General features: G+C 36.5%; 1 protein-coding gene and 1 non-coding gene across 2 annotated transcripts in view; both read right to left on the minus strand.

The window, feature by feature from the left end:
- LOC136842291 (uncharacterized) overlaps positions 1-27,500 on the minus strand; it is a 289,840-nt gene that overhangs the window by 232,655 nt on the left and 29,685 nt on the right.
- On the minus strand, positions 5,238-5,283 carry LOC136843068 (U6atac minor spliceosomal RNA). The gene has a single exon (XR_010854427.1). It is a non-coding gene; the product is annotated as a U6atac minor spliceosomal RNA (small nuclear RNA).

The following is a 27,500-nucleotide window of genomic DNA, read 5'->3' on the forward strand; positions in this document are numbered from 1 at the left end:
TGAAATTTGCAAATTTTCGTCGACTTGCTAGTATCTCTTCTTGATTTCAATTTTCCTTTGTTTTCACCACTTCACCACCATCTATGAGAACATGGTATGACCAGTTTACTTTCATGAAGTCTAGTGTAAGAATAATTAATATTGCTTAGCGACTGTGTAAACTATTCCTGTGCAGTAAGTAGGACTTAGGGAAAGTTAAGTAAATAAACTTCAGGCAGCCTTGTGTTGTGTCTTGATCCCATTGTTCGGAAGAGAAATAGACTATACCAGTACTAAATTGTGTACGATATATAGTAGTACAGACATCCATTGTGTTATAACATTACTTGAAGCAAGGGGAAACTTGACTGTGTCCAACGTGGGCGAAAGTTCATGTAATTTTCTCGTTATAACCGCACATTCTTTCTTTGTCGGGACCAATTGGGAATTAAGGGGTTTGATGTAATCCATTTCTTGCAGAGTAATCTGTTATCCCATATATTGTTTTTTCCCCGACTGGCGACCTTATTTAATTAAGTAATTGTCTGTCTTTAAGGTTAACTGTAACTTTAATTGACAGGTTACGTGTGTCCTTGACAATGCAGGGCCCATAAATTACATTAATTCATTAGTAAACTTATCAGCCAAACCCCACACGTAATTATATATATATATATATATATATATATATATATATATATATATATATATATATGCATATATATATAGTTTAAAGTATATATATATTTATATATATATATTATATATATATATATATATATATATATATATATATATATATATATATATATATATATATATATATACATATATATATATAATGAACCCACCTCATGGGTCTACTTACTCTGGCATGGCTGCAACACTGAGACTCATGCGTAGGTCATGCAGAAATCAAATGCACTGGTTTGAAATAACACAGTAGGTATATTCTAGAGAAACTTACACAAGAGCCCAAGTATCTAAGGAATTAAAGTAGCTTAGCGGTAACCAGCTACAGTGACGGAATAGCGCGAGACTATGGCAAGTAAGGCAGCCACACGTCATTGCCCTACGAGTACCAGCGTGCCCACGCCTCACAAAGGCGGCCGAGGCGTGGGCACGCTGGGCTTTTCCACTCAGGTAGGGCATTGGTTGAATTCTCCTACAGGAATATCTGACCAGTCGTAGGTCAGACATACCCACGCCAAAAGGTTCACAACTTTTGGGGGTATTTGGAGGGTGTGTGTTTCCCAAGCCATGCGGTCTTTGGAATAGTACATTGCCTCCTTGTTCTACTTCGCCAAGGCAGCTTACACAATCTGAGACCTCTGGAAATTATGACAAGCTTTCTGGAATGGCTCATCACTCCCTCCTCGAGTCTTTTGCGTCTCTGCAAAGCTGATGTCTCTGCACCATTTCATTGCGAACCTCGTACTGCATTGTTACTGTTTTAAACTAATCAAAATTAACTATTTTTAACAGGGCCAGCTGACGCGTGTACAAGCCAAAAGTTACAAGTGAACTGAACACGCCTTACAACAAACACAAAATTTTTGAGAAATTCAAAATGACTAACATTCACTCTACCCTGGAAACAGATCAATATAAAAAAATATAAAAAAACTTTAATGTCCTCTTTACACTCGCAAAAAGAATGAACACAAAAAAAATAATAAACATTTTAACGCTGTCCTTGGTAATCAGGACAACACAACTTTGAATTTTTAATCACATTGCACCTCGCAAATGTGCTCAGTTTTTCTCAAAGAATTGGACGAAAAAGAAAAAAGCAATAATTTAGAAATTTCGACACATTAGCATATTATAATAGCAGTAGAATTTTATTTTTCAACAAAAAAAAGCAAAAAGCATGATTTCAGAGCATCAATTTACCCTTAAGACAACCACAGAAAAATAATAATAAAAGAAAAATCATTGCACAAAAATTTCAGCACCTGTGAGAACGTAACAAATTTTTTAAAGCATTAATGGACACCATAATCATAAAGAAAATGCGGCATCCAGACTGGTATGTAGCATAACACACGATAAGGGACAACAAAAAAATAAAAAACATAGAACCACAATAAAATATCGCAGAGATGAACACCACAGAATGGCAAAAAATAAACCAGGAATATGATACGCAGGCAATGTCATGGACACTCAAAATAATTGGAAGAAAAATAAAAACAACATAAATTCATAGCACAACATTGCAATTTGACTGACACAGGAATAATGGAGAAAATAAAAACATAAACTCTGGTATGATTCAGATTCCCTAAGCAAGGACTTGGGACGGATTTTACAACTTTTGGTCACTGACACATTTTGTTCACTTTGCAATGGCATTTACTAACGACATGGACTCGTGAGCACGCTCTCGCATTTTCTGCATGGCACCTACATACGCGCGTACGCGTTCCACGAGATCTTCTCCCAATTACCCAGTCACACCTGGGTAAGGAAGTTACTGGTTTCTTGGTGTGGGGCACCAGACTGTCTTGACGTACGGCGCGCATGTGCGACAGGTGTTGTTCGCTTTGTGCTCCCAGGGCGGATATGTTGCGCTTAATTTCTTTCACGCGGTACGGGCCCGAATAGGCAGGTTTTATCCACCATCACACGTGTGTGTGGGAAGCGTGTGAACGCATCCACGAACACACAAATATGCTTGTACTGCCCTGGCGCAGCAGGTAGTCGTCTCACCACATTTCTATGCCCACGAACGAATTTAACAGGCACCACTTTGAGTGCCCCTGTAAGGGACATTTCTATGCCTATATGCCCGGAATATCGACTTACATGAGTCATATGGATGGCTCTTTCAATCAAAGAACAAGGAAGAACGACTCAACAGGTTGTTGTTGTTATTGTTGTGTGTGTGTTTTATTTTTATTTTTATCTTTATTTTTTTGGAAGAATTTATCTCACGGCACTTCTAGAACTGGGGATTCGCCACCCAATCCTCTCACACATGCCAGTCACGCAACCCAATCACACAACCACCCACGAGACAGTTACTTCAGGACTCTCCGGATCCGGCGGAGGTCCCTCTTGCATTCGAACAGCTGTTTGTTTCTCTCTCTCTCTCTCTCTCTCTCTCTCTCTCTCTCTCTCTCTCTCTCTCAGCGTTGCGATGGCCAACTCGCCGTGATTCCTGTCACTAACTGTTACTGCTACTTATAGCGTTGTTGGCACTGCGTTGACACTTCCTGTGCCACTAACGTTGCGAGATTGCTTCGTCGTTCCTCGCTCTTTTTGGATCTTGTTGTAACACCTATTTTAACATTCTAGACAGAGGATCTGCTACCTTATTCAATTTTCCCAGAATATGCCCAATCTTTTCACAATATCAAGTTCTTAGCTAAATGTTCACTCTAAATTTAAATTTGGGGTCCAGTAAAAGATAGCGATGTCTCCCTCACCCGTAGAACTGCAAATGACTCTCTATCGAAGGTACTACAATTTTCCTCTGACCTTTTTAATGCTCGTGACGCAAGACAAACTGGTTTTTCGTTCCCTCCATCATCAAACTGAGACTTTTTTTCTTTCCCAGTGAAAATCTGACGGCTTTCTCATCACATCTATCGGTCTCACTATTTTACTAAAATTTCTATGAATTCACGGTAATAACCTGACTTTTAAATTGGAGGTGGTAACGAATTTACCATTCCTACCCTTAACTAACATAGAGGTAATGGAGATGCATTATCTTTTGTGATATCGTTCAACTCTTAATTAACCCGGGTCGTTGACCAGTTACCGTAAGTGGACTCGCATTATAATTTTACAACTTTTACACAACACTTTGAGAATCATAAGTGCTTAACAAGAATAATAATCAGATCTTTAAATGCGAAAATCTCAAAAAGGCCGACACCTAGGTAACTAATAATAATAAATCTAACATTACTCATTATCAATGAGGTTCTCAAACAAACACTTCGGCCACTGAGGAGAGGCTCTAGAGGAGGGGTTTGGGGTCCCCTGCCCTCGGGGTGGAGGATTTATAAAAATGAAAAATGAACAAACAAATGAAAACTGTCAACAATTACCACAAATACTAAAACAAGCAACATCAGTGAACTGGGTTATTGCCCAATGACTTCAATGAGAGTAAACTGAAATTAAATTACTTAACTATCTGTATTAACAGATAAATCACAAAAAGGCTTCAGTCAACACAAAACTGATTTTGAAGATGGACAAAACACTAGTTAATAGTTTACGTTATTTCTGGCAAGAACAAAATTTTACAGCAAAGACAAATTAATTAAATAACCTAAAAATTCCAAGCATAGGGACACTTCCTCTAATATCACATAACAGATAATAAACGATTCACAAAGCCTGTTGATAATTTAATAATTGCAAGAAAAAGTTTTTAACTGCAGTGAATAGGAAAAACCTGGGCTTCAATGCTGGTTGACGAAATTTCACACCCACAGTCCCGCACTGTTTAAATTCCTCATAAAAATTTTCAGTGACTGATTTATTCACACTGGTTGGTACACTACATTCCTCCCCCGTCCCCCTTGACACTCAGGAAGGAACCCACCTGACTCGCCTCCTCTCTCACGTCGCCTTTCCCTTCCTCTACGGGGGGGGGGGGCGCTTTGTCTTCACTCCCTCACTATCGCCAGCTGTTATCTGACCACTGTTCTTACCACTACACATCTTCACAGCTCTCAGCTAGGCCTACCAAACCTCAGCTTACAGCTCTCACGCGCTGTCCCCATCCATCCCTGTGGCGGTTATGCTCTCGAGAGGGGTTCTGTCCGGTAGGGGGAGTTCCCGAGTCGATCACTCTCATTCCACTACTCTGGGCGGGGGTGGGAGGGGGGGGCGGCCGGATGACAGGTATCCCTCCTCCCTGCCCAACAAGCCTTCTCCTGTTGTCCCGGGCACACACAACTGCCATCTCCATCACTGCTATAGCTGGCACTGGGTTGTGTGTCTTTTCCTTTCTCGAGAGGGAGGGGGTGCATTTCGCCGACTTCGTTAACAAGGCAATTGGCCCTCTTAGGAGGGGTTGTCCGGGACCTCTCTCCTGTAGCGGGAATGGACTGCTTCTTGCCATGGCCCCTTCTCCCCCTACCTCCTCGAGGTTGTCTTTCCTTTGGTGGGAACGGCAGCCATCTGCCGTCTCTGTTTTGTTTCTGAAGGCACTAATAATAATGATATAATAATTATAATCACCTCTAGACGAAGGTTGCTTTCCACTTCGCACCCAGAGCAAGTGCCTGGGTGTTTTTATCAAGGGGAGTGCTGGTCTTCTCTCCTTTCCTACAACACTCGTCTTGCCTGTCTTTCGCATTCGAGCCATTTCCCTCACTTTTACACTGCTCTTAGCGCAGCATCCTGTCTGTCTATTCTCCAGTTTCACGATTTCTCGCCCTCGGTATTGAATTAATTTCGCTCACGCAACTTTGTTCGCTATTTACCGGCCGTTACTGAGTGCGTAATTACGTGAAGGCAGGCGTAATTTTGCTTTGACGTATCACTTCTACGTCGGGCCTTTGTGTGCTTGTTTCTTTTGTCGCTCCATCATTTATTCAGATCATTATCACTGCACAATTGGTCACTGAATCGGCACCTCGCAAGACCCACAGTTCGCTATATTTACTATTAAATAGCACCTCGCAGCAGACCTCAAAAATGACCCCACCTCATGGTCTACTTACTCTGGTCCGGCTGCAACACTGAGGGTCATGCATAGGTCATGCAGAAATCAAACGCTCTGGTTTAAGTCAACACAGTAGGTATATTCTAGAGAAACTTACACAAGGGCCTAAGTATGTAATGAATTGAAGTAACTCAGTGGTAACCAGCTACAGCGGCGGAATAGCGTGAGGCAATGGCAAGTAAGGCAACCACACGTCATTGCCCTACAAGTGCCAGAGTCAGAATCCTCACAAAAGGGCCGAGTAGTGGGCACGCTGGGCTTTTCTCTCACCCCCTCGTATTTCCCCTCAGGTAGGACATTGGTTAAATTCGTAGGTCAGACATACCCACGGCAAAAGGTTAACGGTTTTTGGGGATATTTGGAGGTGTGTGTTTCCTCATGCCCTGTGGTCATTGGAACAGTACAGTGCCTCCTCGTTGTTCTTTCGCCAAGGCAGCTCACACAACTTGAGACCTCAGGAAATTATGGCGAGCTTTCCGGAATGGCTCATATATATATGTATATATATATATATATATATGTATGTATGTATGTGTGCATATATATATATGTATGTATATATATATATATATATATATATATATATATATATATATATATATATATATATATATATAGCCCATTTATATCGAATTCACAGTTGTGAAATGTTCCTAAGTATTAGTTTCGATTTTACCATGTGCATATGTGTTCCGATTCCCTCTCTGTCATGTCAGTGGCTGAGTCGGCCTTCAAAACCTCTGGAGCTGGGTGTATATGATGGGTTTCTCTTTCGATTTACTGCTTTAACAAAGATATCCCACAAGACCTTGTACCGTGTTTACAATTCTAGCGTGAATAAAGAATCGAGCAAATTCCAACATGCTTGTTAATTGTCGTACGAGTTTGATGAAGGTTATTATGAGCATACACTCTCTTTCTGTTTAATGTAACCATGAGATTTGCAGATGAGCAACCCATGAAATTTATGCAGCTCTATAAGAACATAAAAGTCCATGGATGTATGATGACCCAAGTTACAAGAATAAAGCCACGCGCAATTATTGTGCATATAGGGAAAAAATGGTTGAAATGGCACCTCCAAATTTTGATTTGGTTAATGTAAGAATGAAGTAAGAACGTATTTCAAATTTAACCAATAATTTACCATGCATCAATATGTAGTATATATTTATATAATATATATATGTATATATGTACATACACACACACACACACATATATATATATATATATATATATATATATATATATATATATATATATATATATATATATATATATATATATATATATATATATATATATTTATATATAATGTATATTGTATATGTATGTATAGATATATAATGTGTGTGTAATGTGTGTATATATATATATATATATATATATATATATATATATATATATATATATATATATATATATATATATATACATACAGTATATAAACATATAGAGGTAAATGTATTTAGTAGGTGAATCTTCACCCATGAAAAACGAACAGTATTGGTTCCAGATATTAGCGCCTGCTTGCTGTGAAATATAAGAAAACGTTTATTTGGTGAATTTTGACACTGGCTTCATGGGATTAAAATGCCATTATGTGTGTATTCTTGGTCAGCCAGTCCAATGCACCAGTAGATGCTAGATCCCGATGATCTTAGCTAGTTATGTAAACCATACTTAGCGAACACAGTTTTGGTAACTTTATTGAGCTTTAAACAGATGCCTTTTCTAAATATTCGAAATCGATTTGCCAGTATTTCGAAAGCATTTCCAGAAATCCTAGAATGATATTTCTTATAGCGTGTGCACGCATTCCCGCATGCTATATCTTACGAACGATGTTCATACGACATGACATTCGAAGAACAGGTCGAGGAGTAGCGTCGTGTATACTGAGCTTTAGTCATTCTCACTTTTAGTACTTGTGATCAGTCGAGCTTCCGCTTATTCTAACTAGAATTCATTCGGGGTCAGAAATTAAAAAGCTTTCTTGGATTTCTCTGCCGTGAATGAAGTCGACTCTTTTGTTAACAAACAATTCTTAGGTGAATAGAATGTCTGTGTATGTAGGAGTTTTAAATCACAACCCTCATTGTGATGTGAAATTCTGTTACTCTTACGTTACAGATATGAACTTGAGAATCATGGAAGGTCTTGGTGAAGAGATCTAGTCGTAGACTACTCTCTCTTTGAAATTGCTTTGCCATGTTCTGAAGAAAAACATTTGTAAGAAATGCATTAGAACTTCAGGTCCTCATATCTTTATATTCTGTTAGTTTAAACCACCATTTCGCAGCACTACTGTTCTGTTATTTTGGCAACTGCCTTCTTTTCAGACTTTTTCGTGTGTTTTAGTATTCCTAGATTTAAATGAATAAATACCACTTTTATGCATGTTTATTTCAGTAATGCGTTGTCTTATCCATACCGCAATGCAGCTCAGTTACTCCATTATTTTAATTGCATTACTCGTCAACGAGCACTTACGGTTTGAAACTTGATATAGTTCGTTGTGTGTGTGTGTGTGTGTGTGTGTGTGTTCTTGTCATTACCCTTTCCCGGGGTAGTGAAGCGTGAAACCAAAGGTGCCTCGCAAACAGGAGATATCGATGAATTGTTCCCCAGAAAATATTGAAAACTGCAAAAGGTCAGCGCCGTAATTACTCAACAATTCATATAGGTCGTTTACCTTAAAATAATCCCTTTAAGAAAATATTTACATGTGCGCAGTTTTATAGAAACAGGGACCAGTTGCATTATTTAAATTTCCTCCTTTGGTATAAACAAGAAATACTTATTAATTTTGTTGACAATAACAGTCATTATCACATTGAAGTGGTAAGACTCTAGGGTTATTTTTCTTTTTTGCATATGTTAGTATGTTTACAGATTGCTGCCAGCGACTATTGTGACTCGTTTTCTTTTGGCTGTAGTTTTTCCCACCGTTTATATACATTTAGTTTGTCTGTTGTCGGCGCATCACCCTTACCCTGCCATCGCAACTCTTCCTATGTATTTGAAGGAATTCCAGGCTTGTCACTAAGGTTGACGATCATGCATTGATTTACATGAGAAGAGCGTGCCCGTTTGTCCGCGAATCCGTGTTATCACAAATCCTGCTAACTGGATGAAGGATTTTTAATAAAATTTCGTATTACGGTTGACCGTCATGCATGAATATGCATAAAGGGAGATTATCTGTCGGTCTGTCCATCACTGTCACTGTTACATTAACCATGTCATTGCCACTCTTCCTTCACAGTTTGATTTAGTCAAACTTGATACACAGTAAGGCCTTCATGCATCGATGTGCAGGAAGGGAGATCGTCTGTCTGTCTTTTCCTTGTGTCTATCCATCAGTATGCGTGTCACACTTAGCTTGTTATCCTACGCAGCTGGAGGGATTTCAGTCAAACTCGATATCTGTGTAAACAGTTATGCGTAAATGCTCAAGAAGATGAGGCCTCTGGCTTCTGTCTGCTGTCTAATTTTATTAATTAATTAGAATGCTTTTAGAGAAAAATTGTTTGGGAGTCAGCAAGACACATTTATTGCTTTAGCATTACTCAAAGTATGATTGTTGTTGCAGTCATGTATATTTTATTCTCATTCCTGTGGTTGTTTTTTGCTGCTGCTGCTGCTGATGTTGTTATTTGGCGCTTTATGAAACACTAGAAATCGATTATAGAGTGACCTAACACATTTACAGGTTAATGCAATGTATTCATTTTTATTAAAGACTTATTACCGTGTATCAATACTCTCTTTGAATGGACTTTCTGAGTTTGTTGTGAATGATAAATATTCAAGGTAAAAAGAGAACATTAAGCATATTATGATATTAATACTAGGGTCTCTAAAGATACAGGAATCCTTAGGCTTTATAATTAGTTTTGAGGGGCTTGAAACTACAAATAACCACTGGTACGCCTTGGAAGGAATACAACTTCGATTTTCTCCCAGTGTTTTGGTCAAAATCTCTTTAGTTACCGTTAGTCACAGATCAAATTAATTTTTGAGAGCAAAGCAGCAACTCTAGCTGGTTGGTTTAGCTTTTACAATCTTGCAGTATTTTATCGGTTAATTTTAAAATTGCTAACAAATTGCTAATACTACACTGCAAGAACAACTGCAATTGTGTGCGGGCTAGAAAAAGATATTGTACACAAATTTCCCCTCGAGCAGTAGGTGGTTAAGTGGGTTAAAATTCTGACAGCTGTAAAATTAAGGGCTTTCTGAAGAACCGAACAGACAACTAACAGATTGTGTTCAACCACGAATCGGCGTCACTGATGATTGATTTCCTGCATGGGTGGGCCACTTATTTTCTCGTCTGTTACCAGCTTTTCTAGTTGCCTGGATATTTCTTTTGAACGAGATATTTGTATTTGTGGAATGATGCTCGGTGTTAATAGTATCTTACCACTGAGAATGACTCGTGGAGATTACGTCTTTGGTTTTTTCGCGAAATGCAGATCGATCAGTATTAGTAAACGAACTCGAAAGGGTTGTGAGAGTTTGCAAACCTCATCCAATATGATCAACACGCCTACCCTTGTACCTAGTGTCATTTTTTTTTTTCGCGAATACAACGATGCAACCAGAGTAGTTACGAAAATACGCTGTATAATTTACGTTTTATTTCGCAAACAACATGAAGTTTTTATTTTCTTCAATTAAAGTGAGAACAGCATTAAACTTTGCGCTGAAAAAAAATACTGGATTGGATCCAGACTCCGATCGACATGAAAATCTGATCAGTTGTTTCTTTTAACATAATGCAAGAAAATATGGTTGTTACTTTTCCATAATCTGCATAAAATAGTATTTAGAAAAACAATCAACCCTTACCAAAGAACCACTGAAAATTTTGAAAAAGTTTCAGGACTGTGACAAGGCTTTGATACTCTTCTTTTAATTTTCAGAGATCATTGAGTCAGAAACTTCGATAAACTTTTCAATCGTTAAACTCCTCAAAAAACATTTGTCTATTCAGAGAAATAAAGGAACAGCACTAACAGTATCGCAATCATGTACGGTAAAATCTTAGTTTTATTTTATTTGTAAACAATTACTGATAGTGATTACACTGGCAAAAATCTTTTTTATGAGAACAAACTCATGAACATCAAGATATTATTTTCATATATCGAAAGGAATGGTTTTGCAAAATTCCAAAAAGATTTAGCGATTTTACTTACGAGAACATTGGCATGACCCTAGAATAAGAATGTTTGTATTTAGCTTGAAACTAAATATAAACAGTGGTTTGAATGTATTTTAGCCAGCAGATATTTCTTACTAGCTTTCTATAACAATGCAGATTTAAAATTACGATTAAAAATATATATATATATATATATATATATATATATATATATATATATATATATATATATATATATATATATATATATAATGCGTCAAAATATATCCTTTAATTATATATGATATAATTAAAGGTTATTTGTTTTAAGGTAAAATCATTTAGTGGTAGATCTGCTGATTATTGTTAAATTTCTAAGCCATATTTTGCAGGGAAGTCAACGCTTATCTTTACATCAAGGTTAATAATAAAATAAGGATGTACATCCATAAGCAATACTTTGGGATTCCGTCAGGTAATGGGAATACTTCAGATAACCTACTCGACTTGTTTAAGGAGCCTTCTTCGTCCTAGAAGAAAAACCTTAAATAATAACCTGAAGGCAAACTGCAATCTGTCCAACCTGTGAATGTCAAGACATAAGAAAAAGCCGCTCCTTAACCTTTGGCCCTACTGAGTCGTGCCGCCTCTGAATCTATTTGTGCGATTTCGCCATGGCTGATAACGCAGCCATAGCCATTGCATCCTAAATAAGTTTATACTGACTGGTGTTTGTCAGTATGTATGTATGTATATACATATATATAAATATTGCATATATATATATATATATATATATATATATATATATATATATATATATATATATATATATATATATATATATATATATATATACAGTATATACACACCAACCGCTCCTTAACCTTTGGCCTTACTGAGTCGTGCCGCCTGTGAATCTATTTGTGCAGCTCTTTGCCATGGCTGATAGATAACACAGCTATAACCGTTGCATCCTAAATACATTTATAGTAACCGATGTTTTTCAGTATGTTATTATTATTATTATTATTATTATTATTATTATTATTATTATTATTATTCAGAAGATGAGCCCTATTCATATGGAACAAGTCCACAGGGGCCATTGGCTTGAAATTCAAGCCTCCAAAGATTATGGTGTTCATTCGAAAAAAGTAGCAGGAAGTAAAGGGAAATACAGAAAGAGAAGATCACTTATTAGAAAAACATAAATTACAGTTAAATAAATAAAAAATGTAAGTTATTAAAATACAAGGAGATTTGTATTAGGGTGGTAATGCATTGCAACTTCGCTTCAATTTCTGAAGTTCCAGTTGCACAACGTCCTCAGGAAGGCTGTTCCACACTTCAACGGTGTGAGGAATAAAGGACCTCTGTTACGGGCTGCTCTATGAGCAAGAGCCCGTGCTGGCATAAGGCCAGCTTAATCAATAACAGCAAAGGACCTCTGGAACTGAGAGGTTCGATAATGAGACAATTTCTGGATACTAGTGCTGCTGTTCAGCGAATCTGGTTGCTGTCGGCAGGAAAAGGGAATCTGGGATCAGTTGTGAATGTTAAAGATCTCTGTTAAAATACCCCTTATAAAAAAGTGACAAACAAGAGACCATCCGTCGATGGTCCAGGTCATAGCTGCTAATATTAGGACACAGAAACCTACCACTACGAAGCACTCTATCTAAAAGAGATAAAAGTCTGGAAGAAGCACACATCCACACCGGAGAACAGTGAAGGACAAATGACCTAAAACAGGTTGCATTGATTTTATCGCTGTTATAGACATATGAGCGCTTACGAACAGTACCTAACTTTCGTGCAGCATTTGCTGAAACTTTCATTAGATCTTTCTCAAAAGTAAGATGTGAGTCAAAAGTTACACCTAGAATAGTTAAAGCTTCAGACTCATTCAGCAAAGTCTCTTCCACCCGAAGGGGAGGATGGAGTTGAAAATCTGTATGAGATCTGCCAATCAATAGTGGTTTCGTTTTACTGGATTGCAGCCTTATATCCCACCGACTACACCATTCACTGATCCGGTCCATGTCCCGATTGAGGCTGAGGGCAACTTCATTTCTCATAAGTGGAGACTATTACACCCACAAGTGTTGTATCATCGGCATACTGAACAATCTTGTTTTCCAGGCCAACAACCATATCACTTGTATACACTAAAAATAACAGTGAACCAAGAACACTACCCTGTGGAATTCCAAACACAATGGGTCTTGGTTCTCTAAAGAGCCCATCAACAGTAACTTGCTGCTGACTGCCTGTAAGAAAATCTTGAAGTAATCAGAAGAACATATCCACTCACGCCAAGATTCTGAAGTTTATAAATAACTCCCTTGTGATTTACTAAATCGACAGCAACACTAAAATCTGTTTTAATTACTCACCACTCAAAATCCTTATCAAGATTCTCTTGTAAATGGCCTGTCAAGTCTAAAGGAGCATCACAGGTACCTAACTGCTTCCTAGATGCATATTGACCATCAGATAACAATCCTTTAGATTCCACATAATTATATAGTGGCTTAAAAACTAAGTTTTTCTGCAACTTTGAAGAGCACAGGGAGTATAGAAATTGGCCTGTAGTCATTGCAGACTGTAGATACGCCATTCTTTGGACAGGCACTGTATTATTAAGTTTGCGCTCACCTGCAAAGATACTACATAGACATAAAAGTCTAGAGAATCTATTATTTTGGGAGACAACTCACTAGAAATTTTCTTAAAAAACAAAGGGAAGAAACCATCAGGATCTTCTCCATCCCAGCTATGAAGATCATCCAGAATTTCCTTAACATCCTTGGAGTGAAATGCAAATTTTATAAGAATGGGTTCTGGATGACAAGTATCAGGGAGAGGGACATCCTCAGCTGATTGCTTAACTTCAAAAGCTCGATGAAGCAGTTCAGCCTTTTCCCTACGGCCAGTAACCAATCTATAATTATCTGTTAGTAGTTGTGGAATGGGAGACGAGCCTGACCCAAAGATAGATGATACCAATTTGGTCCACCACAGATGAGAATGAGTAATCCTTCAAGTTTCCTCTTCAAAGAATTATTGTAATTTCTCTCAGTTGTATGGTAAGTTCTATTCGCAGCACTGTGAGACTCAACAAATATGGTGTAATTTTCATTTGAATGATTTCGCCTCCACACGTTGAATTTGGTCTTTTTGTCATGGTAGGCTCGTTTACATGTATTATCAAACCATGGCTGGTCATTTGTCCTAGTTTTGATGACCTTTCTAGGGACATATCTTATTAAAATAGCCATCCGCATTTCATTTAACTTCTTGGGATCAGGATCTAATATAGCATCTGAGTATTAAGTGCCTGACAAGCTTCAGTAATGCAATCGCAGTTGGCTCTGGATTTTAGCCAGACCATTTTTCCAAAGGTGGCATTAGGAATGTACTGATCACCGAAGGGGAATCATAAGTGATAAATGTTTTGGTACCTAAGTGACTCGAACACCCGAAAGTACCCATCAGCGACTTCCATTCGACATTCTAGACCACATGTACTGTATGTGAGTAGGTGTGGTGTGAATACTGAAAAGCTCCACAATGATATCTAGACTAATAACCACCATACATACGAATTATTTGGTTTTATATAAATGTACAGCCCTTAGAAATGTAATGAAGACATAATGAAATGTCGGGAATAAATGACTGCTTAAAGCAACAAATCTTTGTGTCCTCCTCCTCACTGATGTATATCCGGCTGTGGCCACCGCCGTTAGTGTGTGTGTACATATATTTATATGTGTGTGTGTATATATGTGTGTATATATATATATATATATATATATATATATATATATATATATATATATATATATATATATATATATATATATATATATATATTTCAATGAATGGAGCCTCTCTCCAAGCGACCTATGTCCGTTTTTCCATCCGTAACGTAACTAAGGAAGAAATCAAATTAATTTCAATTGTTTTAATTACTAGAACTGTGGGTTTCCACTCGCCCCTTCATGAACTCTCTCCTTCATTCCCCAAAATGGTTAAGCTTAACCTGTCCCTCTGTTCAAAATGACTGCCTAAGGACCTTGATTTTCAGGGAACTGTTGTACCTTCTCGGCATCAAGCAAGGCAAGGGAGGAGCCAAAAAAGAGAAAGTTGCCCTCATTCTGATCCCTCCACGAGTGTTAACTGATTCCATGCGGCCTATATAGAAAATGTGGCAAAAATTGACTTTTGCGCCACCTATGTTGGATGCATTGTGTAATCCCCGAAGGTTATTTATAGACGATGCAACAGAAATCGACCGGAATGCCACCAAGGACAGATGTCCTTAACCTTGCCTGTCCCTTGAATCTTCCATGTGTTCGACCCCGAGGCTCGAACCAGTACACTTTGTAGTGGCATTTTAATTCCCTCCTCCATCGCCAGCATCCTATCGAACGAGGACACTGTCATCTTGACGAAGGTGATGTACCAGAATAAGGTTTCTTAGTCAGTCACGATTCCTGTTATTTCTCTGCCTGGTTTTTTCATTTATTTTTTCTATTGTGCAATCACCTTCAGTAATTTGTGTTGGAGCATTCAGTGTTAACGTAATTATGCATTAGTGTTGAACTGAGTTATTTGGCACCATCTATGCAATTCCTCAGTCCCCTCGGCTCTGTCCATGTGCAGTCCCCCTTCTACCCCCAACTGCGATGTTCCCTGTTATGAAGACATCGTCGGCATAGAATATTTATTCTGTATAGGATTTGTCATTTAACAGGCCCTTATTGTTACCTGCCCAGTAACTCGTCATTCTGCTGATCTCTGCTTGTTATGTAAATATAATTAGTTAAGAGAACCCTTGAGTTTACATAATTTTCCCTCACATGAAGAGGGCCTTAAGCCATAGATTTCCCTTGTTTGTCTACGAATTGTCCTAATATTGAGTCAGATGTGTAATAAATAAAAGGAACTCTCTGCATTCATTTATTGCCGCCCAGAATCAGGTAAGTATCCCTCGGACATTCGTAGCAATATATATATTATATGCGTGTGTGTGTATACATGTATATATATACATACATACATACACACATACATACAAAGTACATAGTGCTGGGAACATCTTCACCTAAAACTATATATATATATATATATATATATATATATATATATATATATATATATATATATATATATATATATATATATATATATATATATATATATATTATATATGTGTGTGTGTATATATATAGTGTGTGTATACGTACATATATATAAACATATATATACATACACACACACACACACACACACACACACACATATATATATATATATATATATATATATATATATATATATATATATATATATATATATATATATATATATATATATGGTGAGCTACTAGTCCCTTGCCCATGTTAACCGTGGCTGTGATCACCACAATTGTCGTAACTACTAGGTACGTGATTCCCTGCTTGAATCAGCAGAGGAAATTTGGGTTTTAGCTGAACTTTTCTCCCCCCATGAGTTGATCCTGTTTCACTTGAATAGCGACAGCGCAATAGTAAATCTGTTGATACACCAGTCGTATGATCAGTGACTTAAGCAACGTTGGGTCTGGTCAACTCACTGATGGATTACCACCATGACACTTGAGACCCTTGACCATCACTGAGTGACAGAAATTCTTATCTTAGAAAACCTTGCTGAAAGCAGAGTTTACAAATCCCCTCTCAAGGGGAAACACACACACACATGTATGGAATGGAATATAGAGTTTAAGCCCAAGGCCAAACAACAAGCTATTTCTCCCAGCGGGGTGACCCCATAGAAAAAAAATTAACTGTGACTACCATTTATGTTTTGATTGCTGAATCATGGTTGAATACGCAGAACACTCATATGCAGCAGGTGAACACCCTTATGCATACCACCACTTACATCTGTCCTGCATGCATTCTTGCACTTCCTAGATATTATGTACCTTCCTTTTCAGTGTCTATTTTATAGTATCTGTCCAGCCTCTTATAGGTCATCCTTTCCTCCCTCCTAACACTATCAAATTAAACACATCTTTCATTAGCCTGTCACCCTCCTTTCTTCCCATGCGATCGAACTTTCGTAAAACACTCTGATCCACATTCACAACGATGGTTCTTATTACCGCTTATATTTATGCTAACATTTCTTACCATTTTTATTCTTATTCTATGAGTCTATGCAAATAATACTTTTCAGCAACTTCGACATTTTTACATTTGTATTCAGCATTCTTACCCTACTTCGAAAGAGGAAAATTGGCTCAATAATGCGTTCATAAATTCCCACCTGGGCTCCCATATACTCCAAATATCTTTTCAACCTTTTGTGCAAAATCTGCTATCCTTCTTGCTTTTCTCATCCTACCATCATATTTTATATTTACCCCCAAATACTTATATGAAACGACCGCTGCCCACAAAATACTCTAGATGTTCCCTTCTGAAAACACTCAGTAGGTTTCAGGAATTTCTCTGTACTTTCCCCATTCGGTACTATAACATCTGATAATGTTGTCAGGTTTGTAGTGCTTTGAGTAAATCAGAATGGAGAAGGTCTTCTTGAAATTTTTTTTTGGAAAAAGTTACTGATTGTTTGAAAGTCAGTGTGTCCAGAGAAGAGTGATCATAATTTTACCAGATAAACTGAAAATTATAAGAAAGTTTTTGCTAGAGTTTTTTTCAGTTTGATTGAAATAATGATATTCATAGGCATGGCTTTAGGCATATCTGATCACAATTTGATTAAAGCGATAGTTAGAACAAATGAATTCAAGTTGGAGAGGTAGGAGTTAAATGTCATTGAAAAGGACATTAAGAAGGGGTGCAGACAGTATGTAAGAAGAGAGTGGATGAATTATTGACAAGAGTTATAGATTCATAAGGAGAAAGAGAAGGTGAGGAGTAGGCGAGGAATTTGTTAAATTCCATGATGGGGTCATAAGGACAGCTGAATGATTCTGAGCACAGGAGGCTGGAAATAGGGAATAAAAAAGTAGGCGAAATAGTAGATGAAAGGTGATTATTTGAGATGCAGTTGTACGATAGAAGATAGAGCCTTGTACAGGATGAGGATGTACAAGTTAAGAAGAAAGAGAGAAAAGATAGCAAATAATATAAAGAGAGGGGAGAAAACGCGGAAGAAAATGGATAATTAGAATTTTTTCCAGAGGAAATTAAATCCGGAGAGGAAGTTTAGTAAGCTCAATAGAATGAAGAGAAAAAATTGGAAGCAGATGTGCTGTCATAAGTGAAAGCAGTCCTTGGTCTACAGAGTGAGAGTTTGGAAGATTTACTGGATGCGGAAGAAAGAAGAGATGCAGCGCTGAGTGATCCCATAGGTTTTTGCGAGTTGTAGAATATTTGTGGAAGTAACTACTTAGAACCTAGTGAGGGCAATGAAGGGGTTTAATAATGAAAATATACCAGAAATTCCCGTGATTACGCGTGAGATTTTGTAATACAGTTTAACAGATAACAAGTGTTAGTAATGTATGTCTGAATAGAGAAAAGGTTCTAAAGGAATGAATGAGAAGAGTAAATGTTTCCTTGTAAAGGTTATAGGTGGCAATGGCGATTCTAAGAGTTATAGTAGCATGTCAGTGCTTAGTATACCAGGAATGGTATATGATAAGATTTCAGTTGAAAAAGTTACACAGGGACAGAAGTGAGGATCTTGAAAAGAAAGAAAAGTTATGTGGGTATTTTGAGGGTAAAGAGAAAAATTATATATTGGGTACATAGACTTTTGATAGAATTGATATATTGGCAGTGTAGAAGATTTTAATGATGTATAACCTGGAAGAATAGCAGTTGAGAATGTTGAAGTGTTTATGAGGGAGGTGAAATGTATTAGAATATGCGGAGGGAGGAGTGACTGGTTCAGTGTAAAAGTGGATATGAGACAAAGGTAGTCTGTGTTTTCCTAGCTGTTCAATATCTTTATGGGTGGCATGATGGAAGGAGTTTAAAAAATTATAGTAAATTTTTAGGCAAAGCTGTAGGATATGAAAATGTCTAAGTGGTGGAGTGGAGAGTGATTCATGCTTATTGGTGATAGACGTATTTAAGTACACACACACACACACACTATAATAGTGTGTATATATATATATATATATATATATATATATATATATATATATATATATATATATATATATATATATATACATATACATATACATATACATATATAACACATGCATATATTTATACACATATATGTGTGTGTACACATAGTGTTTATAAAGTGTAATATACTGTATACGAGTATGTACATATATATGTGTGTATAAATATGTACACATTATATTTATATATATACTGTAATACATTACTGATAAAAAACGTGAGATAGAATATCCTTATTTTCTCAACAGCATTAAAGTCACGGTCAAGTCCAGATCCAGTTGTGGATTTCAATGATACTGTTTTGGAAAATAAGCTACGTGCTGGTCGTGAGTCAGATTCCGGTTTTATGGAAGGAACTTATGAATCATAACGATGGTATAAAAAGTTATTCAGATTTAACTGGAATAATCTGGTGTTAAACCCCTATCAGCATGCCCCCAGAACAGATATTTTCACGCTATTTCGATTAGCGTGAAAATATTTGTTGGTATATGTGTGTGTGTGTGTGTGTGTTTGTGTCATGTCAAAATAGCGTGACAATATATGATAGCGGTTTAACACCAGATTATTCCAGTTAAATCTGAATCACTTTTAATACCATCGTTATGATTCATAAGTTCCTTCCATAAAACCGGAATCTGACTCACGACCAGCACGTAACTTGTTTTCCAAAACAGTATCATGGAAATCCGCGACTGGATCTGGAGTTGACCGTGACTTTAATGCTGTTGAGAGAATAAGGATATTCTGTTTTACGTTTTGTATCAGTAATGTATTACAGTATGTATATAAATATAATGTGTACATATTTATATACATAAATATATATATATATATATATATATATATATATATATATATATATATATATATATATATATATATATATATATATGTATGTATATATATATATATATATATATATATGTATATATATATATATATATATATATATATATATATATATATATATATATATATATATATATATATATATATATATTTGTTGGTCAGAAAACGAAATAAGTGATAGCAGGCTATAAGGCAGTAAGAACGTAAATTGAGACAAAACCATCGATATGTTAGGAAACAAAATCATAGGAAATAAAAGTCGATAAGGACATTGACTCCTTAGTAGTATTAGGAGAACACTGCTTCGTGTGCTGGGATGTTATTGGAGGTTTTCTGTTGTAAAAAGCCTGAATTTTATTCTTCCCAATGGTAAGAAAAAGAGTGACGATATTTTGACCATGTTATGTGTGAAGGACAAAATTTTGGAGTTGTAGCCCATGCTCTTCAAATTATTAGTGGTAGTTTGGTTGCTTCTAAGTAATAAAACAACGTAATTGTAAATAATGAAGGCGAGTACCACAGCAAAAAGGGCCTGCGGTGTTGTTCGGCTCAGTTCTCTGTCTTCCCGGTGTGTTCTCTAATGCATAAATGCCTGCAGTCTTGAGCTTCGCGACAATGTGTATTTTTCCTGATTTACTTGCTCATGTTAATGCCTTCCCTTTCTTCGGTATTTTATGCTGTGCCGTCAGTTATTTCTCTTTTGCTCTTTGTTATTCATCACGTTTCTTCCACCGTCACTGAATAGAGCTGTAATAGCAATAAGCAAACAAACCGATGAGTATTTTGGTCATGAGTAAACGTTCCCAGTGCGAGTTGTGTTACAGTAGGCGAGTGGGAGAGAGAGACAGTGAGAGTGTTTGTATGTTTGTATTCTAGTGTAGACTCAACCTTGCAACGAGTTGACCTTTAGAGCAAAAGCTACCTCATAACTTCTCTTTTAATTCTCAGACAGCGTTGAGTAGAACCAGGAAGAGGCCCCGGTCAGATTCGTCGTCCATGTGAGACTCCTTAGTAAGATTCTTACAGTATCAAGGAGTGTGGTGATGATGTACATAAATCTTGCTGTCAATCATAAATGCACTGAAGTTCTGCCAACAAAACATAATGTGCTTCCTGTTGATACAGACCGTAGTCCTTTTACTCTTCAATATCCACTCAAACGTACGTGCTTGTATATATACGCATTATATATATTTATATATATATATATATATATATATATATATATATATATATATATATATATATATGTATATATATATATATATGTGTGTGTGTGTGTGCGTGTGTAAGTAGAGAGAGAGAATGATTATTTTAATGATGGAGGAAATACGTAGCGTTTAATCAATCTACAGTATATGAGCTTAGTCTTTTGTGTTGTGAGCACACACATTAAAAAGTAGTAAGCTTAATAAAAACAAGTAAATAATGCGCCGAAGTTTCTTCAGCTCAGTCGAGTTTTCTGCACAGCGTATACTCAAGGCCACCGAAAATAGATCTTTCTATCGGTGGTCTCGGTATAATACTGTATGAGCCACGGCCCGGTGGTGGCATGTCCTATATCGTTGCCAGACGCACGATTAAGGCTAACTTTAACCTTAAATAAAATCAAAACTACTGAGGATAGGGGGCTGCAATTTTGTATGTTTGATGATTGGAGGGTGGGTGATCAACATACCAATTTGCAGCCCTCTAGCCTCAGTAGTTTTTAAGATCTGAGGGCGGACGGACAGATAAAGCCGGCACAGTAGTTTCCTTTTACCGAAAACTAAAAAGAGTGAACAGATAAACGAAAATGATTGTCACAATGCATCGCCTCCTAAAAAGAACAACCGAAAACATTGCCTCCTTCAAACCGGTATTGTAATGAAAATTTTCAACAATTGAAACATATTGTAGCAAGGATAACTAAAAACAAAAAGCTAATGACTACCTGGCATGCATTATTTTTCTTAATAAACTGTTGTTAATAGCACTGGCTTCATAGCCTCCACTTGCCACATTTAGAGTACCATACATCATTCTGTCATGTTTTTAAGTTGTCTTGAGCTTTACAGCCATCGGTTATATTTTTTGTACCTTATAGTAAGCGCATGTGGATCAATTTCATAATTCTTGTGGACTCTTCGTAGTGAGTTGTGTGTATTACACTCGGCCCTAATCACCCCACTCAAAGGCCCCGGGATAGAATCGTTGGCCTTCCTTTCCCGCCCTGAAGGTTCTGCTTGCCCTCCGCTCTCAACCTAGTCTCATAAACATACTCCCTTTCACAAGTACATTCGTCTCAACTGGTCCCATTTATTTGTTTATTTTTTGTCCTTTTAATAACTACCAATTCTACGTCATCGGGAAGTATCATTCTTGTTGGAAGTTTAAAGCATTGACAGTGTTATCTCTTTCGCAGGACAGAGATTTAATGTGTTCTTTTTTTTTTTTAATATTTACATTAAGATATTTGATCGCACTTTACAATATTCTATATTTCAATATAAGAATAACTTTTTTTTTAATCGGACTTTCATAAATCCATAGGTTACAATTGTTGCTATGTAATTTCCATAGATGGGTTTCAAACACCATTTGCAGCAGTTTAGCTTACCCCCCAAACAATTAAAGTTTTGCAATTCTTTTGATCCACATTCAGTGAAGCCAGTTACTGATGAATAAGATAGTTGTTTTCTCTTTTTTCTTTTTCGAAACGGAACACATTTATGCAAAATTATTTTTTAACCACTTAAAGACATTAGTACTGTATACTTGGTACAAAAATAAGATATATGCATTTTGTATTCTGAATCATTACTAAAGTTACAATCTCTATAACTTTTTAATTTCAGTAATTGTAATCTTGTTTGTAGGATGTACGTCGTATACATATTTATACATAAATTCCCTCTCCTTTCTCAGTACAGTTATGGGTAATTACCCTCACTATTGGCAGAAACTTTGGCTAATAATATTTCATAAAAATGGCTTTGGACAGTTTCTACCAAATGGCATAGTTTTATTTTACTATAGTGAACATTCATATATCTTACAGAGGAGGCTTTTTGAACACTTGTAGCTGCAAGAATGGAAGCAGGTTGGTGGCAAACGCTCAGTATATTTTTAGGCAAACCAACATCGCTCTTGATCCGACTGATACTTGCTCCGCCATTAATATCTAAAACTTATAGTTTAGTTTCTGATCATATATGTTACTAAGTGGCAGTTTATGAGCCATAGAACATAGTTTAGTTTCTGATCATATATATTACTAAGTGGCAGTTTATGAGCCATAGAACATAGTTTAGTTTCTGATCATATATATTACTAAGTGGCAGTTTATGAGCCATAGAACATAGTTTAGTTTCTGATCATATATGTTACTAAGTGGCAGTTTATGAGCCATAGAACATAGTTTAGTTTCTGATCATATATGTTGCTAAGTGGCAGTTTATGAGCCATAGAACATACTTTTGACAGCTACAGTGAATTTACAATAGTTTTTTTCTAAAAAATTGTCAGTTACCTGTTCGCTAATTTATTGTTCTCTGAAGCTTACTAATAACCATATCCCAGCTCCTCTTTGTGCTTGTGTTAACCATATTAGCCAGTCCTGCTTAGCCACCCTGTTACAGATTCGAGTAATACTATGTTTACCTCTATTCAGATGGCACCTCTTGCTGTTTCAATCTCTGTTATTACATTAAAGACTTCAACTACCGATTTTCAGTGACAGTGAAGAGGAGTGCGTCATCATCATATCCCTGGACGCATACATCAATATCTTTTGGAAAAACATACAGTAACATGAAGAGAGGGTAACCTTGCCTTAAAGATTTCCCAGTAGGAAAAGGATTTAAATGCCCATTGAAACTCATATTAACATGTTAATTTTTTAAAATAAGTTTTTCCATCCATTCTAGAAACAGAAATGGTGTTCATAATTTGCATATAACTTTGAATAAAAAAAACATGATGTGCAGCTTCAAAAGCCTAGTTCTCTGCAGTTTACTTTCACTTACATAGTGAATGATATCACGACTGTTATTGTTACAGTTACGATAGATTTCTCTTACACCGAGTATTGTTCTTCAGAGATTGGAAAATACATTTTAAAGTCAATTTGCTAATGCTTTTGCAGTTGACATTCGAAAGTGAAATGGGCCTCCAATCATTCAAAGGCTGGCTTTTTGTCCCGCTGTTAAGGGTTTCATCAAACAAGTGTTTTGTGATGATGTCAAATGTTCACATTCAAGATCTTTTGTGATACCCAGTAACGTTTCATCTTTTATGGTAGTCCAAAATTTCTTATAATTTTAACAGCCCAAAATAACTGTAACTTGTCCTTTCCCATTATTCGTACTCTCAATTTCAGCAAACAATTCCTCTTCAATACTAGTAGTTGAAATTTCAGTCTTCATCTGATTTATTATTGCGCAGTTCTAAGAACTTCTGTAAGTTTTCAGCGTTCACTTTTCCAAATAAATCTTTATAAAACCGAGCAGCATAATACAAAATAGCATCAAAATTCAGTGCCTGTCCCTCTGGCACTTTGATTTTCCAAATGATGGGGTCACCTTGAACTGTTTTCTCTTCCCTCAGCAAATGACGAGACAACCTCTCACCTTCAGTTTTATTCTTCATTCCAGTTGTTAACTTCACGCCATCAAAATTCCATCTTTCAATTTCTCACTTATTATTGCAAAGTTTACATTATCTTCACTTGCATTCATGTATACCTTTAACCTTTGTTACAAAAGGTCAATCAAACCATATTTTCTGATGCGATCTTTCTCAATGTCTCCATGAAAAAACCAATGTTCTATTATACCTGTGATATTAAATTTTTATTTTTTGAGAAACTACCACAGACTTCAATTTGTTTTTCCTCATCTTTTGTCATTAAAGTTACGTTTAGCTTCCAAACATCCTTAACAGTGGTCACAACCATGCTGTGAACTGAACAGTTCCACATGAGTTAACAGAATACAAATTTTTCACATTTAGTTTGTAGATAGGTGAAGCATAGTGTTCCCGGATACATTTGCATTTATGTTAGCTTTGAGATCTGCGATAAATCAATACACTTCTTAGGTGTGTGTATATCTTCTCTAGAGCTCACATCCTTCGGGCTTTTTACAGAATTGAAGTCTCCCGGAAATATATTTTCAATATTTTGTTCTAAATACAATAACGTGTTATCAAATAATTCCTCTTTCCTTTTCCTTACCAGTCACCCGATGGTGTGTAAATATTTAATTAAAAAGAAAAAAAAAACGTCGTAAACGTAAGACTTTACCTTCATGATCTGCTTCTTGACTAATAATAGTCACAGCTAACAAGCGTTCACTAATTAGGATTTCTGCACCTCATTGTAAAGAAGTACAATTTATAAATATTTCATGATATATTTTCTTAAATGATTTGATTTATCAGCATTATTCGTACTATGTTCTCATGCCATTTTTATATATAATTTATAATAATCAGCCATTGAAGTGGATTACATTTTCTTATTTTCATCACTTCAACCTTTGACAGTGATTGTAGCAATAATCATGGCCATGATTGAGATATATGACATAAGAGACTTTGTTAAACAAAAACCTGAACTACGATGAGGAAATACTATGGACGAAAGTTGATTTACTATTTTTCTCCTCTTATCAATGCCTGTCCGTCTATTCTTAATCCTTTTCAACCAGAGTTTCCTGTCGTTTTTCATTTTAACTGGCGCCTCATCTCTGCTCCCTGGTTGAGTTCCAACATTATCTTCAGGCTTACTTTCCATTTCTCTGTTGACATTATCGTCAGAGAATCATCAGTGGTACAATCAATAACAGCATTCAATGAATGTTCAGCTTTTGGCAATTATTGTACGTCTCTCTCTGCGGGTTGTAACGAACGATCAACTGTCCTTTACCTTCGTTGGTATTATTCCGCCACTAACATATCCACCGCCTGGTCTGTGGTTTAATGTATCATTTGTCGGACAAATATTTGTGGCTTCTTCATTGCCTTTGTTTCCTTCGCCTGCGACATGTGTCTTCGCTGTAGCTGTGTTCCCATTTGCCTGATCTTGAATTTCACTTACTTTATCATTTTCTTTATTTCCTTCATTTTCTTTATCATTTTCTTTATTTCCTTCATTTTCTTGTTCCGTTGGCTGGTCTTTCTCGCCCGATTGCAATAAAGGAAAATGTGAAGTACTGAAAACATTAATTCTGTCTTTCTCTTCGTTCGAACATTCAGCTGCCATATGGTTGTTCCTTCCACATTTGTAACATGTTTTATTTTGACCATTGTAAAATAAGAGAATATTGTAAGCTTGAATGTTCATTGCTGAAGGGATGTTACTCCCAAGTTCCATTCATTCCGCTCTTTTACCATTTAGAAGACTTCTCTTTTCCCATGAACAAATTTATTCAGTCCAATTCCATATAATTGGCCATATCTTTAGAGAACTTTTCTCTCAGAAGAGTATTACATATGTGAAATTGTACATACCGAATAAAGACCTAAGTATATATTCTACTAATGGCTCACACTGATTTTTCTTTTAGTTGCAAATCCTTTTCTTCATATCTGTTGCAGAAAGACTGGAATACTGCATTATTATAGAACTTCATAACAACCTCATTTCTACGTAGCTGTTGAAATCCAATGACGTCATTGTTAACAGCGTTCAAAAAATTTAAAAAATCCCATCACACATCTACATTTTATTCGGGGTCAAACATAAACAGGTGTCCCACGAGTCCTGTCTGCGCATTGGTTTAAAAGAACACGATTACGTCACGGATGATACTACAGTGACGTCACACTGGCAAGTGTCGCCTGGAGCTATAGATAGATAGATGAAGTCCAACCGTAACTGCGGGGAACCCCATTGACAAAATTCCGAGTAAAAAATGCTATTTCCTGAAAACCAGCACCAAAACGTTTTTATAATTAAGCTATAGGTTTAATGTTTACATTGTGTCCAAGTTGATGCCTCTAAATTATTAACCACAACCAGTAAACGAAGAATTAGTAAGTGTAGCCCAAAACTTGGGTATTTGTGTACGGTCTTCTTTTTCTTCCTCAAAATGAAAATTTTGTCCGTATGACGCTAAGGTAGTAATAAACACTATAGCACTATGGACTGAAGAAACTGTTCTCACAAACGTTTTACATGTTTGTTGCCAAGTTCGCAAAGGATAAAGGCTGCAGAGAAAATATTATCATTGAAATTTAAGATGGTAGTGCAAAGTCAGTTAATGAACACTGACTTCAATAAGAATGGAAAATAAAACAAATGTCCGATTAAAGCGGCTAAATAATGATTCAAGCTCCTTGCATTCATGGTGGCAAACACATTTATAGAAAATTGAAATCTGCGCATCGAGTGAGTTTTTTTTTATTGCCAGAAGAGTTTTTTTCATTGCCAGGAGTGACAGGTCGGACAGGCGCTTTGGCCTGTTGTACTGTAGAACGCCTGTAGGATTTTATCAAGGTCATCTTACTGACACTCCCTTCAACTTCAGTAACAGTGGTCGGCACAGAAAATCATAGAGGTGGATTGGGTAGATGGTTGGTTGGTTTAGATTTAATTGACCTTGCACCAGCACGAACTTTTAAGAAAGCCCGTTAGTGTGGTGAGGTGCTGAAGTGGATGCTGGCCAAC

The sequence above is a fragment of the Macrobrachium rosenbergii genome, chromosome 10 (assembly GCF_040412425.1).
Source record: "Macrobrachium rosenbergii isolate ZJJX-2024 chromosome 10, ASM4041242v1, whole genome shotgun sequence".
NCBI lineage: Eukaryota > Metazoa > Arthropoda > Malacostraca > Decapoda > Palaemonidae > Macrobrachium > Macrobrachium rosenbergii.